Genomic DNA, 12,343 nt, shown 5'->3' with positions numbered 1-12,343 from the left:
AATAGTGATGCAGAGTAGTAGATTGGAAGATACTAAAGGAATCTAAGGTTCCAAAGAATATGGAAGAGATTAGAAGGATCTAAAGAAAATTTAGATTCGATTCTAAGTGATTTTAAGGTCTAAAAGACCAAGTTTAACTAAAGTTGACCAAAGTTGACTTTTTCCATAAATGTTGGAAAATTTGAAGAAAATGTGATTTGAAAATATTCCAAGATTCACAAAATATCAAAAAAATGGACTATGCAAGCATTTGACTGCATCGGTCCCAAAACTTTAAAATATAATTTTGAGTTGTTTAAGTGTGTTAGCTCATGAATTTGATCCTCAAATGAGTTCAAAGCAACCAAATTATCAAGGGGTTGATTTTCACATCAATCAAAGCACTTTCAAAAGTAAGTCAAAACCTATATAAAGCCCCACAAGGTCATTTTCACTTCATTTGTGCATTTTTTCTTTTGTGAAGAAGGAGCTCTAGAGAGAAAATGGCGGTCCTTGTACATTTGCATCAATTCAAGCATTCCACATGACATAGTCAGCTAGCAAGGTATAGACCTTTTGTGAGTCACCAATTATCCTTCTTTGCATTTTAAATTTTATGCATTTTAGTAATTTTTAAAGCCTTTTTTAGCATTTTGAAATTTACTATCATCAAGTTTTGCACAAGAAATTAATTTTTTGTGCAAGGTTGTAGGCTTCCTTGTGTGAGGAAGTACCAAAATAGTACTTCTTTGCATGAAGTAATGGGTTTCCTCAGGCAAGATGTACCCATCTCTCATGTGAGAGACCTTAAATGTGATTTTTTCATGCATACTGCATGAAAATTTATCACATGAAGAAATGATATCTCACACAAGAAAGTGAAAGTTAACACAAGAAAATGAAATCTCACATTAAAATCTGGTGTTGTTTACAAAAATTTTGTTGAAAATTAATTTTTTAATTGTCATGCTGCACTTTTATTCATCTTTTTCACATTTTTTATACTGATCGTGTTCATGTTGTTTTTGTGTTTATAGGTGACATTTCCTAATGTCACCTTTAGATCACTTTATCCTCCCTCTAGAGCATTGATTCACTAGTTGGATGTTGTAGTGCTTGTGCATATTGACTCTCTTGGCCTATCACATCTTTGTTGTATTCCTACATTAATGGTGAATCATGGTTCACTGACTATACTCATAGATAATTTCTACTTGGAGATGAACACATTTCACTTGCCCCTAGGAGAGATGACAATCACCCCTAAGAAGATATATAGGATTCTTTGGATACCCTTCCATGGGCCATGAGTGGTGTATGACATGCAACCATGAGTGGGTACAATGGCACTAAGGGTCTTCTTTCAAGAGGATCTCATCATGGGTTGATCCATCACATGGGATGAGTTAGTACACACATATGGTTCCACCCACAGATTGGTAGTGGTGCTCAAAGTATTCATTAGTTTCTTTTTAATGCTTGATAGAGGCCAACAAAAACTCAAGTGTGGATGGGGACAGATGCTCCAGCAGATGTTGGATGAGTCAGTACATTTTGGATGGGATTAGTGTAACTAGCACATATGTACCATGAGATGCACGATGTAGTATATCATGAGAGGAAGAGCATGGATGCAAGGGCCTATATTCATTAGGTATAGGCATGGGATTATTTTCCCATGATGAGGCCCATTTTTGATGATGGGAGGCATGATCATGAGCCTTACATGTATAGATATTGTTGATAGATGACCTAGAAAACTCTGGGTAAGACTAAGTAGTGAAGAGGTTAGTTGGATGACTTAGTAGTAGTGGTATGGCAGCCATGGAAAAAGACTGAGACATGGGATGATGCCTAGGTGGAGCTAGGCCATACATTTTCCTCTCGACCACTAATTAGTCACTCAATATCTATGATTGGGATATTTCTACTGACCTGCATGTGGCTATAGTATGGTTGGCCATAGGATAACTCATAGGAATATTGCACCTATGGTCACTTTGCCTCAGATGTGGAGAGGGGATGGTCTGTTAGACTAGATGAGGGTAGATTAATGATCAATGTGTGATCTATTGTATGACTCAGTGTGATTACTTCATAATAGTAGAAAATGGAGGATGACTCTCGCATACCAGGTACATTTTGTGTCATCCCTTCCAATGATTTATAGATCCAGTTGAGATGGTAGTGCTAAGATAGCTAGTACATTAGCCATAATAGTAGCAACTTCAACCACCACAATAGCCACCATAGCAGCCATCACAGTAGTAGTATAGACCTAGACAACACACAACATAGGTGCTTAATCCTCCCTAACAAATGGGAGATGATGCAGGTATAGGTGGTAGTGGGTTCACACAAAGATGTCTATGAGCGGAGATGAGCACTTTGGGTGCTGTTGGAGGAAATGTGCAAAGGTAGTAGGTTGAGCAAGAGCAAGAAGCCTAGTAGTCCAAGTCCGTAGTTGGTGATGAGGAGATGTAGGATCAACCTATTTCTAATCCACACTAGGTAACTTTGACGAGGACTAGAGAGCAACTATGAGTGGCATACTGACAAGTAAGCAAGATGTAAATATAGTTTATGGTGTGAGATATGTACCTACGGGACCAAGAGTGGGAGATCTAGAATCTTTCCACAGAGCTAGAGCAGTAGTATTAGGACACTTGATTGCAAAATTCTTGAGCAAATTATTATTATGTTGGATATATCATAGTCATGCCTAAGCTGTCAGAGCAGATGCCCAGATTCTCAAATTATGTGAGAGCATTAGATGGTGTCCATTGACTAGCAAGACCAGATGCCCCTCCTCCTCCTCCACCTGGGGATGAGGGAGAAGAGAACAGTTAGATATCTTTCTTTCAATTTTGTTCTAGCTATGTATCAATTAATGCACCAACATCATTTTGTATCATTTTTAGATTGATAGTGCTCAAGTAGCATCTTAGTTTTCTATTGATGTACACTTGACTCCATATATATGAGATTTTTTTATTCGAGCATCTATGCATGTGCCACCTTCTCTCTTTTATTTGTTCATACATGAAATGTTAATGCTATGATTTATTGAATGAAAATTTGATATGATGGATGAATTTAGTGTAGATGAGATGAATATGTAAGTATGTGTAAAATGAAAAATATGAATGAACTGGCATCTCATGTAGGTTACAATTTTTTGATAATGATAGGTATCTCATTAAGATCAAGAGTATGAGCCAAGGAGCTAAATGCTTGTGTATTCATGAAGAAACATGATACTTTATAGAAACCAACAACCTCTCATGATGAAGGATGCAAGTAAACTAGTGTTTGAACCATGTGCTTATGCAAGCTATGTAATGCAGCTCTATGCTAGATGTAACCCTAGGTTTAGTTACTGAACTCATTAAATTATCATCACTATGTGTTTAGCTAAACCTAAAAATGTTATACAATTCTCACTAATATTATAATCATGAGAATATGAATATGACACATGTCCTAGTTTTGTTGGGATTAAATGTAAGCATTTGAGGCACAAGAAGCCAGAAACACCAGAACATTTCTCCTTTTGAATGTAGAAATCTAACAAAAGCATTAGAGCATAAACACTAGGATAACTAGAATACTTCTTGTGTGAAGACACACTAGATACATAAGAGACCCTTCGGATGCTATGTAATTGGTAAATATTTTGTTCGCAATGACCCTTGCATTTGTAACCTAAGATACAAGTGTGCTAAGTATACCCACAGTAACCCATATGTTCACTTAGCAAGACAAGTATCAATATTTACTATAGCATAGAGAATTCAATCAAACAAGCAAGGAAAATAATCAACCTCATTGAAGAGTCCATAAAAATGAGTTGATGTACACATGACCATCCAATATGAGATAGAGGCTCTTATAGTGGACACCCCTTTTATATGGATGCTTTAGATCATTGGAACTAAATTGACAAATAGAAAGAAAAGAAAATATCATGTCCCCATTCTTTTCTTCTCTTAGTCAAAAATGACATCATCAAGTTGCTCAAAGTGGAATGGTAAATTGAATGCAAAATAGACAAAGAAAAGCTCAACATATTTCAAGCACATTCAACATCTTTAGTTTATTTTTTGTGTTATAAGATTGATGTCAAGTGTCAATGTTCAAAACATATATGCAAGAAATCTCTTCAGTGGGATGAAAAAAGTAAACAAAATTAGTTAGGAAAACTAGTGAATAACATCATAGAGAAATCATGATTGAGAAGAATCATAGTAAGAAACTAATCGATAGTAGACAGATGCAGTTAGAACAATTGGTGACTGAAGCTTAAGAGATCTTCCATGAGAGAAATCTCTAGAGTGACACAAGAGACAGTAGGAAGACATAGTTAGAAAAAATGGTGACTGATGCAAAAGAGATCTCATGTGAGAGGAATCTCTGTAGTGATACAAGTGATAGTAGGAAGATTTAGTTAGAATGATGAGTGACTACCATGAATGACATTGTAGGATGTTGAGCCCAAGTTATGATACGATTCAATCCATGAATGCATGAGTAAAAGTAGCAAACTAAAGTAGGAAAGAAATTGTACAAGAGCCAGAAGATGCACTGTAAGATGTAAAATTTGAAACAAGAGACACCTATTCACCAAGTTTTCACCTTCTTGGAAAAGATTCTTCCTTTTGCTACCATGACACATGTTGGCCAGGTTCTCATCAATAGCACTATTTTTGTTTTTCAATTTTTTTTTCTTTTTTAAAATTTAAATTTATTTTTTATTTTATTTTTTCACTTTTTTTTGGTATTACCAAGATGCCTATTGCTAGATTTTCACCAAGATAATTTTTTTTTTGGACTTTTAAGTATGTATAAAGAGTTTTTGAAGGCATGTCAGCTATAGAATCTCTTTAGATGAAGAGTGTTGATTGACTCCTTGAGAAATTTTTCCTCAGTTGTTAAAATTTGTTAAGCACTAGATCCAAACACTACAGTAACTATGTATGGAGCAAGTCAGTTGGGTTCCACTTCCCTTTTTCTACCTATTACCCATATTTTCCCTCCCATAAATATTTGAGTTTTCCTTGTCAAACATGTCTAATGGTCATATATTCAAATGCCCAAATGATCAAATAAAAGATATATTTGAAATTTTGGTTTATCCTTTATTATCCTAAGTCGTAATATTTTATGCTTTATCCCCTTATAAATTCAAGTTGTGGCCATGTGACTACCCTTCATCACCTAGTCACTATAGTCTTTGGCTCAAACATTGGGAGAGGAATGAATGTGTGATGCAGTCTTCCTAGCGATTAGTGCAGCTTCATAGTTTAAAGGGCTAGCATCTAGTTATGAGTGATGACATGGAAATCTCTCTTGATCGCTCAATCATAAAGAGTTTAGTATAAACCCTAGTCAAGATGGAAAATTCATGAATTAACTTATGTATGTAGTCATTAGGTTCAGTGATGAGTTAAAAGGTTAAGCTGTGAAGTAGTGATAATATGAAATGAGAATGACCTAGGTGGAAAGTAGCAATAGTGGTTAAGTCTATTTTTGCACAGTCATAGGTATTTCATGTTAAGTCAAGGTCTATGTTGTGATGATTCAAATGGTGTGTGGAAGTTAGGTTTTAGCTTTGTCAAGTTGCACTAGTTAATATAAAATGTTGAAGATAAGATATGAAGTAGTGATAGATAAGTGGTCAAAATTTCACAAGTGATAAATGCTAATGAAGAAAGGTGGTGGTGAAGCTACGACCATGGGTGGTCAAACATAAAACATAACATTGAATGCTGACAAGGTGGCAAAATGATAAATGATAATTGGTCCACATGGAAAGGCTAGAAGGTTGTCTCTAGTTGATTAATGAAATAGTTGTTTCGACATACTAATAACAAAGGAAGCAACTCTTTAATGGTATAACTGATCTTCTCAATCTCCTTAAACCACTTTCATTTTTTCCCTAATAAATGTAAAGGAACACTCCATCACTACCTGGTGATCCATATAATTAGTTAGAATGTTAATGGCCACCATTTCTATCTTCTTGGGGCTCTATTTGGTGAACAAGTGGTTTTCTTGCATCTAGATATGTACCATGATCAGATCTTTTCCATATTTGTAGTGACTATTTTTTGCAATCTTGAATGTAGTTGTTGAGTTTTACCTTAGGGTGGAAGCTATCTAAGTTATGATTGCACTATAGAAGTAGATTTTGTAACTCTTCTTAGGTTTGATCTTTTCTCTAATTCTGTAGTATTGTATGTTTATGCTCTACTACTATAATTTCCTTTTGCCTCTAAGTCAATATATTCCTTTTTTTTATATCTTTTCTTCCCATATACTATGCAATACCTTCTTGGCTTAGGTTAATGTATTATCTTTATTTCTCAACTATATGATCATATCTACTTGGCTTTTTAATGATATAAAGTGAAGTCTCTTCCTTGTAGCATTCTTTTGTTTTATGATCTACATATGGTTGTTGGATTAATCAAGAATTGAACTAGTATACTTTGAGGTTGTATTGGTGAACTATGCATTCTTGGGTAGAGAGAAGGTCGAACATACTATTTGGTGTATCACCTCCTCTTAGATTAGATTAGGTAGTTTTCTCTCATGAATTCATTCTCCCTTTCCCCACAATAAATAGTAAGGTGTATCTTGATAGTGAGGAAATTGGCCTTCTCTGGAGATTCAATCTCAAGTCGCAAAGTCTCACACTTTTGAGATTGTTTCCATGTTACATGAGGTTGCCTTTAGGTAAGACTTTAGGAAAGGGTGCAAAATTTTGTGTCAATAGCACCCATTGTTGTTAATTTTTAGGGTTCTCCCTCAAGAAAAGATCACACACTTGGAAGTCATGTGGCTTAACTTTCTTGTTGTAGCTCTTAGACATGCATTTTTGCTAAGCTTGGAGATAATCACATGTCATTTGTCGATGTTCATCTAATAATTCTAGCTCTTGAAGCTAAGATATTATATAGTCATCATCAATAATGAGGTCTTTCATGGAGATTCTCAAATTAGGAATCTTGACCTCAATTAGAAGTACATCATCCACTCCATATACCAAAGCAAAGGGTGTTGTTCCCATTAGAGTTTTGATACTTGTTTTGTAAGCACATAAAATCTAGATTAATCTGAAGGTGCCAATCCCTTCTAGATTTGTTGACTGTGCAATGTAATATCTTAAGAATAGCCTTTTTGGATGCTTTTGCTTGACCATTACCTTGAGGGTAATAAATAGAAGACTAATGTTGCATGATTCTAAAATTTTTGCACAACTCTTTAAGATCCTTGTTTCTAAACTATCCCCCATTTTCAATAATGATGGAGGATGGTACACTATACCTAAATATGACATAATTCATAATGAATAGAGCTATAGTTTTTCCATTTATTGTAGAGAGATTAATTTCCTTTACCCAATTAGTGAAGTAGTATGTAGCTGTAATAATGAACTCTTCTCCATTTGAAGAAGATAGGTGAATCTAACCAACTAGGTCAAACACCCATTATTAAAATTCCCATAGTGTGATAGATGGAATTAGCTCCTTGACTGAAGTATGATCAAATTTCCATGGAGCTGGAATTGATTGTAGGACTTGGCATATTTTATTGCCTCTTGCTCCATATTTGGCCAATAGTAACCAACCTTGATAAGTTTACAAGCTAGTGTCAATCTATTAGAGTGACATTCACAAATGCCCTTGTGTACATCAATTACTATGCATTTGGAATCATGAAGCTCTATACACCTAAGGAGTGTTCGATCAAGACCTCTCCTAAACAAGTCATCAACAATAATAACATACCATGAAGCATTACAGATAAGGTGACATTTTTCATTCTAGGCTAGATTGTCCAGAATTGTTTAGTCACATAGGCAAGAGTGTATACGATGGTAGTGGGATGAATCATGTCCTACAATATAATAGATCATTTAGGATTTAGGTGAAATATAGGTAGGGTAGAGTAATTTCTCCACCAAGAATTTGTGTTGAAGATCATTCTTAGGTATTTGTAGCATGGAAGGAAGAGTAGCTATTGCATCAACCACTTTGTTGTCTAATTGAGGAACTTACTGAAAAGTGACATGAGCAAAGTATTTCTTTAGATCCTCCACCATTTACTTATAGGGTATCAACTTCTCATCCTTTGTCTAATACACATCATTAACCTAGTTTATTATGAGTTGTGAATCACCAAAGATATTTAATTCATCTACTCTCCATTCAATTGCAATCTTCATGCTATTGATTAGGGCTTCATATTCTACAATATTGTTGGTACAAGGAAATATAATCTTGTATGCATTAAGCAATGAATAGTTCTATGGGGTTATTAATAATAGCCTAGAACTAGATCCTTGTTGTATGAAGTAATTATCAAAGAACATTACCCAAGTTTGATGTGCTAGCATTAAAATGGACTCATCAAGAAAGTCAATGCATAGTGGAAGAAGACTTTGCATCAATGTTTCTGCTAGTTTATCAATAATTGTCTATCCTTTTATAGTCTTCCTTTCAAAATATGTGATATCTAATTCACTCAGTATCATAAACCATTTGGCTAGCCTCCCTATTAGATCCTCCTTTCTTAGTAAGTATGCCAGTGGATCAATTTTAGCAACTAGTCATGTAGTATGAGAAAGCATGTAGTGTCTCAACTTTTGGGAAGCAAAGACAATAGCCAAGCAAGCTTTCTCAATGATGCTATAGTTCATTTGATAAGAAATCAATGTGTGACTCAAATGGTAGATATCTTATTCCTTGTTATCATTATCCTCCTAAGATAGCAATATACCAAGAGATGACATTGTTGCTGAGATGTATAGAGTGAGAGGCTTGTTGTAGATAGGAGGCATTAGGATCAGTGGATTAGTAAGGTATCACTTTATCTATGTCAAACTTTGAGCACAATCTTGGTTCTAGTCATATTTCATACCTTTAGGTAGAGTCTTAGTGAAAGGCTGTGACCTATTTTCTAGCTATGAGATGAATCTATGAATTGATTGAAGTCTTCCTTGCAAGCCCATTATTTTACTGATATTATGGGGTGGAGGCATGTCCATTATTGGTTGAAACTTTTCTAGATCCACTTTGATTCCTTTTACAAAGAAAATGTAGCCAAGTAGTTTCTTGGAAGTGACAAAAAATGCATATTTCTTGGGTTGAGTCTCAAAATAAACTTCTCCATATGATCCAGGATGGGTCCCAAATTTTGAAGGTGAGTATTATGTTTTTGACTTTTAACCAAGGTGTCATTGACATAGTCCTCCATGGTATTATGCATCATATCATGGAAGATGGTTGTAACAACCCTTTGATATATGGCACTAGTATTTTTCAAACCAAATGGCATCACATTCCAATAGAAGGTGCCCCATGTGCAAGTGAAAGCAATCTTTTTCTAGTCTTTTGGTGCAATTTTAATCTGACTATAACCCAAAAAATCATTCATGAGTGAGAACATTTCATATTAGATTATCATATTCACTATCATATCAATGTTGGGAAGTGAAAAATCATCCTTGGACATGTTAAGTTTAGATTTTGGAAATCTGTACAAACCCAAATAGATTTGTCATGCTTGGAGACTAGAACAATGTTTGGAATCCATTTAGCATGGTCAATAACCTAGATGAAACCAATTTTGAGAAGCTTTTTCAATTTGTCTATAACAAGTAATACAACATGAGGATGAATTTTCATGAGCTTCTATTTGACCAACTTTACCCTTGGTGCAATAGATAAATGATGCATTATGAGATTAGGATCCAAGATTGGCATGTCTGAGTATGTCCATGAAAAAATTATCTTTTTATCTTGAAAGAAGGCAATGAATCCTTTTTTTCCTCTATAGATAAAGACTCTGAAAGGTGTATCATGTGAGGTTATTCCTTTATTCCCAAGTTGATTAGTTGTGTTGGCTCTATAAACACTAATGATCTCTCTTGAAAATGACTAGGAAGTGCATAAAATATCTCATCCTCACACACCTTAGAGAGGTTTTGACCTTTGGATATGTATTTTATTTTTAATATTTTTGGTTCCAATGCTGCTACAATGTGGTTTTCACCATCAGACCTTTTTCTTTTTCTTTTTATTGTGTCACTAAGATATTTGATGTTAACTTCAGTTATGTTGACACTCTAATTTCTAGTGGAGGATGTTACTAGTTTGACAATGGTTAAGTAGCAAGCAAGAGCATAGTCATTCTAGAATGTAGGGACTTCACTAGATGTATAGGGATTCTAGTCTATGAGCTTGGGATAGGTGAGTGAGAGAGATGTGGTGGGTTTGATGGCATTCACAGTGTAGTCATCAAATGCTTGGACAAGTAATTTGAGATTTAAAGTGAATTCATCCAAAGTTGTGTTTGAATGCCTTTGAGTTCTAATGATAGTAATTGAAGAGTCATTGACACTAGTTTTATGAGACTCATTCAACTTAGCCCTAGATGATCCACCTACTTCGAGCTGATTTTCATAACCATGAACTTGATCTATATCTTTGTTTGTAGTCACCTCTAAGAAAGAATCAAATTCATATTCTCAAGATTCTGTGCTACATGGAGACAAATTATAGAATTCCCCAATAGTGATGGGAACCCATTCTCCACTTTCATTATCAATTTGATCTTTATAGAGGCATTTAATAGCTACCATATGATTGGAGTCTCCTTGTTCATGTTGAATGTGAGGAGGGTCAGTAGTGTTTTTAGAAGAGTCACTGTCAACATCCACAATGCTAACACATGGTACAAAGTCATTAGGTTCTACAAAGAATTTATCAAGATCAAAATTAATTGGATCAGGATAAGTATCCTCATCATCAGAACCATCTCCATGATTATCTGAGTCAGTTTGTGACTCATGTTCAAATGAACTTTCAAATTCTAGTATAAATTTATTAATCCTTAGATAAAAAGGGATCTTCTTAAAACCTAGGCATTTTTTGTCTTGAGATGTTCTATCTATTGCTTAAACATGATCAATCAAGCCATTATTATCATATCCAATTAGACTATTCCCTTTGTAGCCGAAGTGTTTCATGAGTTTAAGACCTGGACCATACCTTTTAGGAGTGATCTCATGAGATTGTTCTATGAGATTTGCTGGAGCTTCCTCTCTACATATCCATGTAGTGATAGCTTTACCTTCATCTTCATCCTCTAGAGGCATAGTAGCTTTAACAAAGGTATCATTGAACTTAGTCTAAGGTGATAGCACAAAAGGTTTCTTCACTTTAGATGGTCTCTCATCCTAGTTTCTTTCAATTGAATTGACTTCTCAATTTGTTTCATCTTATCATCATCATGATCTATAGAGTCCCTATTAGTAGGTACAAATAATTTAGTAAATTTTAGCATGTTATAGGTGTAACTAGTATTAGTAGGTATAGTGACTTTAGAGCTATAGAATGGAAACTTGATGCATTCATCGTACGTGGACGGCACAACTGCATTTCATGTATCCACGGTCTCCCTAGCAAGATATTGTATGCTAAAAAAATGTCAAGGACTTGCCAAGTAATATCTCTTTCCATAGAACCAACTTAAAGAGGCAAAAGAACAAAGCCTAGTGATTTATGTTTAACTTTATTGTATGCCTTGATGGTTATTTTGTGATGCAAATCAATAGACTCTTTAGAATAGCCCAATTGCCTAAGCAAAGTACTAGAATAGATGTTTACGCTAGCTCCATCATCAAAAAGCACACAACAAACACATTTTTGATGTATCATGACTTCAATGTGCAAGAATTGGCTATGCAGATGACTTGGTGAATTATTGTCCCCTTCAAAAAAGGACAAGTAGTGAGGTGAGGTTAGGTAACCCACCTAGATTGAAACCTATCAAGATCAAGACCTTGAGGTACATTTGCTTCATTGAGGGCTTTAGTGAGAATTTTCCTATGATCAAGCAATATTTTGAGTAATTCAAAGATCATTATTTGAGCACTTGTCTATTGCAATTGCTTAGGGATATTATAGTTGGTAAATACAGAAGATGTTGTAATTTTTGTACATTTTCTAGATGGACCAAAATAGGTTTGTTTTTATGTTCATCAATCTTGCGAGTAGAAGGTGTTGTGGTTCCACAATGCATGCCCCATTTTCTTGTTTAGGAAATAGGGACCCCCTATTTTTTTTTTCAGATTTGGGCCAATTCTGAGACCCTAAGTCCATGTCCTGATGTCGAAGAGTCAAAAAAGTAAAATGTGTAAAATCAAAAAAGTCATAAAACGTAAAAAATCAACCCACCCCCCCACAAAAAAAAAAAAAAAAACCCACTCTTTTGCATAGGATAACAAACCTCACATAAATAAGAAAAAGGGGGGGCGCATAGAGCGCACCTAGTTTGGTGCACTTGCATGCACCCC

This window comes from Cupressus sempervirens, chromosome 8 (genome assembly GCF_028749045.1).
Source record: "Cupressus sempervirens isolate cs-2001-9-10 chromosome 8, ASM2874904v1, whole genome shotgun sequence".
NCBI classification, from domain to species: Eukaryota; Viridiplantae; Streptophyta; class Pinopsida; order Cupressales; family Cupressaceae; genus Cupressus; species Cupressus sempervirens.
The sequence above is the reverse complement of the archived record's forward strand: the minus strand, read 5'-3'. Positions refer to the sequence as shown.